This window comes from Bidens hawaiensis, unplaced genomic scaffold, assembly GCF_021521415.1.
Source record: "Bidens hawaiensis isolate Kalapana, Puna unplaced genomic scaffold, B.hawaiensis_p1.1 tig00064289_1, whole genome shotgun sequence".
In the NCBI taxonomy this organism is placed as follows: Eukaryota; Viridiplantae; Streptophyta; class Magnoliopsida; order Asterales; family Asteraceae; genus Bidens; species Bidens hawaiensis.
In genome coordinates this window covers 59,017-62,988 of record NW_027501486.1, presented here as the reverse complement: position 1 = coordinate 62,988, position 3,972 = coordinate 59,017, and the positions used below count along the sequence as shown (strand labels likewise).

Sequence of the window (3,972 nt, the reverse complement as noted above, 5' to 3'; positions counted from 1 at the left end):
AATTGACAAGTGCTACCAACTAAATATATAGATCATTGATGTATATAACGTGATGATGTTCTGCTTGTAAAATTAAACTGTTTGTGAAAAAAAATCTATAATAAGAAATGAATATGATTAAAATAAATAAATAAATAAAATATGCCTAATGGTTTTCAAGCCATATTATATCATTCTCAAATACTTAATATTAAACATCAATGTCGGTGCCCGCGTGGAAACTTCATCTGTCCACGTGCCCGCCTGGTGTGCCACATTGGCAACACTTTTTTAAATATGCTTTTGTTATAATTAGTAAAGGGGTCGCTCTTCACGACGGGATCATATGAACGTGTTAACAATGACATATTTGTTACCTAATATATCAATAAGACCAGTTGGTTAAGTCAAACCATATTCAAGAACCTTCTTTTTGAGTTTATTATTTAATTTAATTTTAATTTTGAATCATTTTCAAATTGGATGATTCGATATACTTTGAAGAAGTAGAAAAACATCTCGGGTTAATTTGATTTCTCTAACCGCCTCTCTTTCCTTCGAGTTGAAGACTTCTGTTTCTTTTCCTATAAATCCAACCCCAAATCATACCCTTATCCTCACACTTAGGGGGCATTTGTTTTTACCCAAAAGAGATTCCTGGTCTCTTTTGTCTGCGCCGTGCAGACCACGTACAAACATTGAGACTTGTAGACTGTTTGTTTTCCGAAAGACGTTTCATTAAAAAAAGGTTTGTGCCCCTCTTTTTGGCACAGACATGGACCACTCACTTCTCACATCTTTTAAACTCTTACACCTATTCACAATAACATACATTTATCTTCACAAACCCTAGCCCCCATATCTCCAACCCTCTTCCCATCACCCCCTCTCCCCATCTCTAGCGCCGTCCTCAACCCGCACCTCCGACGCTGCCCTCCAGCCACACTTTCGGCCATCGTACTCTCCAGCCCCACCTCCGCCGCCGCAGACTGTTTGTTAACCTTGTTTTTTGTAGAAGGATAGGACACCATGTGAGGGTTTACTACCAACTGATTAAAGACACATATTGACTAATTGTTTATGGTCTAGTAATTTGTCATGGATTTTTTTGCAGTTACCTTTGGTTGGAAACTTGGTTTATGTTTATTATCAAGTAACGAAATCTAACTTATTGTTTCAGGTTCAATAATATAATTGCTTGTGACTTTTGTGGAATATGGGCTATGGAAATTTGAAAAGACGAGAATTGTGGATCATCATTTTGGATTCTTTTTTGTAAAATGTTATCTTGGCTCTGTTACTTTGTATGGTTATTTTGGTTGGTCTTGTTACTTTGTAAGGTAGTTTTTGGTGGTTTTGTAAGTTTGTTTGGTTATTTGGACTTATGGTGGAATTTTATGATAATTTTGTCTTGCTTCATTTTTTATGTTACTGCATTTTCTTCTTTTTACTGCCCAATCAAGCTTTTCGAGCCAAACTTTAACGAGCTCATGTCGAGCTTGGGCTTGTTTTAAGAAATGTTTCGAGCCAATCGAGCTGAGCCCGAGCTTCAGTTTTTTTACACGAGTCGAGCTTGATCCTAGGAACTTAGGCTCGAACCAAGCTCGAGCTCGATCTTGAACTTCAGAAAAGTGTACCGAGCCGAGCTCGAACAGTGTAAGGCTCGGGCTCGGCTCGGCTCGTTTGTACCCCTAGTGAGGTATTGGCTTGGAGATTTTTATCGGAGACATGCATTGACCAATAAAGAAAAATTTAACCATGCACACGTAAACCTTCGGAACGTCATTGAGCGTGCCTTTGGTGTCTTCGCACGACTCCCTGTATTGAAGAGGATGACACCATTTCCGTTGGAGACATAAAGGAACATTACAATTTCATGCTTCAAGCTACATAATTTTATTAGGAAATAATGTTTGAGCGATGAGTTGTTTGAACATACGATCAACCCAATGTGTCATTCAGAAATACTCATGTGCACGTTGATGCCCGAAGAAGATGAGGTTGAAGCACGTGACACTGCATCAAATCAAGAATATATGACGCAGTTACGAGATGAAATTATTGAGCAATTAATGCAAAGTACCGAAGAAATTATTTAAATAAAATGTTACTATGGTTTTATGAATATTATTTCAGTTTTGTTTGACAATTATTTAAATTTCTATGTTGAATGAATTTTTTATTTAAATTTCAGCTTATTTAAAAATTTTTGTAATATTTTAGCAGTGGAGACGTTAAAAAACAAACAGTATTCTTCTTGCAAACTGCAGAGGTTTGGTCCACCTCTTCTGCTACAGATGCCTGCAGATGTGGTCCGCAGACTGCATACATTTTACCTCTTAAAAAACAAACATCACCTTAATTGTTATCTTCTCTCAAAACCTTAATCTACTAATCAAATTTCAAGGTATGATCCTCTTATATTTTCATTTCTTGATCTTTATAATCCTATCTATATAATTTTGTTCTAATTTATCATATTGTATAAATGAAGCAAGCAATCAATAAACCTAACTCCAAGCCTGGACATGTTTTTTTTTCTTTTTCCTATAACAAGTGTTGCAAAATCCTGACTAGGGCGTCAATTAATCCCTGGTTAATCATCAGTCTTCAATTCACTGATTAATTTTGGGCTAATCAGCAAATTAATCGACAATGGTCAAATCCGGCTATCAGGATTAATCGGAATAAAATGGATTTTTCGGATGAGGTAACTCGCCAACATCGGCGGTTTCCGGCGATATTTTGGCAAAAATCAGGAGTTTCCGTCAAGATTCCGGCCAATTTTTCATCCAAAATGGTTTTTTTATGTATAAAACTGAAAATTACATTTAAAAATGTGTGTACATATAAAACTGAAAAATATACTTTAAAATTAGATCCGATTAATTCTGATTAATTGCTAATTCTCACCCCGTCGTCCGACTAGTAGCTAGGGATTTTTTACTTACAACACTGCCCGTAACACTAAACTTATATGTGTATACAATTTTTTATAAAATGTTAAAACCTCAAAACTAATACTATGATACAATAATTTTGTGCCATATTATTGATTACTATAATATGATATGAACCCTCATCACCGAATATTTAATGAATATTTACGCAATGTATGTTGATCAGGTCTCTAATATTTTGATTGATTTTGGTTTATACAGATGCAAATCTTCGTTAAGAATCTAACCGGAAAGACAATCACTCTCGAGGTCGAGAGCTCGGATACCATCAACAACGTCAAGGCCAAAATCCAAGACAAAGAGGGAATCCCACCCAACCAGCAAAGCCTTATTTTCGCTGGAAAGAAGCTCGAAGACGGCCACACCCTTGCCAACTTCAACATCCAGAAGGAATCCACCTTGCACCTTGTCCTCCGTGTCACTATGGTGGGATGCAAATCTTTGTCAAGACACTCACCGGCAAAACCATCACTTTCGAGGTTGAAAGCTCGGATACCATTGACAATGTTAATATTAAAAGTTAATCTTGAAACGGTTCATCAAGAAAGTTGAAGGGGTTAAGTGAAATAATTTAAGTAAGTTTATTTTGGTACATTTATTTAGTATGGTAAGAATAAAATATTTATTTAGTTTCATAGAATGAGTTGTCTTATTTTACAAGTTGTTAGTTTAGTATAAATAGATTGTTATAGGGTTTATGTAATTTGTAATAGTCAAGAATTATAATATAACAGAGAAAGAGTCGATCATGGTTAAGATCAAATATTGTGTTATTGGGCCTAATTTCCAACAATTAGTATCAGAGTTTTGAGAGTCGTTTATGAGAAACGGGTGCAGCCCCGTTAGCTGCGGTGCGGGGTGAGAAGAGAGAGATATCGACGTTAAAAAAAGGAAGCATGCAAGGTAGCAAGTTGCAGAAGAAAGAAGCATGCAAGTTAGCATGTCAATTGTTTTCAGCGGCCATTGTTTAATTGAAAGATTTTGGGAAGCAAGTAACCAGTCTAGCAAGAGAATAAGCACATAAGCAAGATAG

The 3,972-nt window shown here is 36.0% G+C and overlaps 1 pseudogene; it reads left to right on the top strand.

The window, feature by feature from the left end:
• The first annotated feature begins 2,671 nt into the window (after positions 1-2,671).
• Positions 2,672-3,491, top strand: LOC143604211 (ubiquitin pseudogene; annotated as a pseudogene).
• The last annotated feature ends 481 nt before the right edge of the window (positions 3,492-3,972 follow it).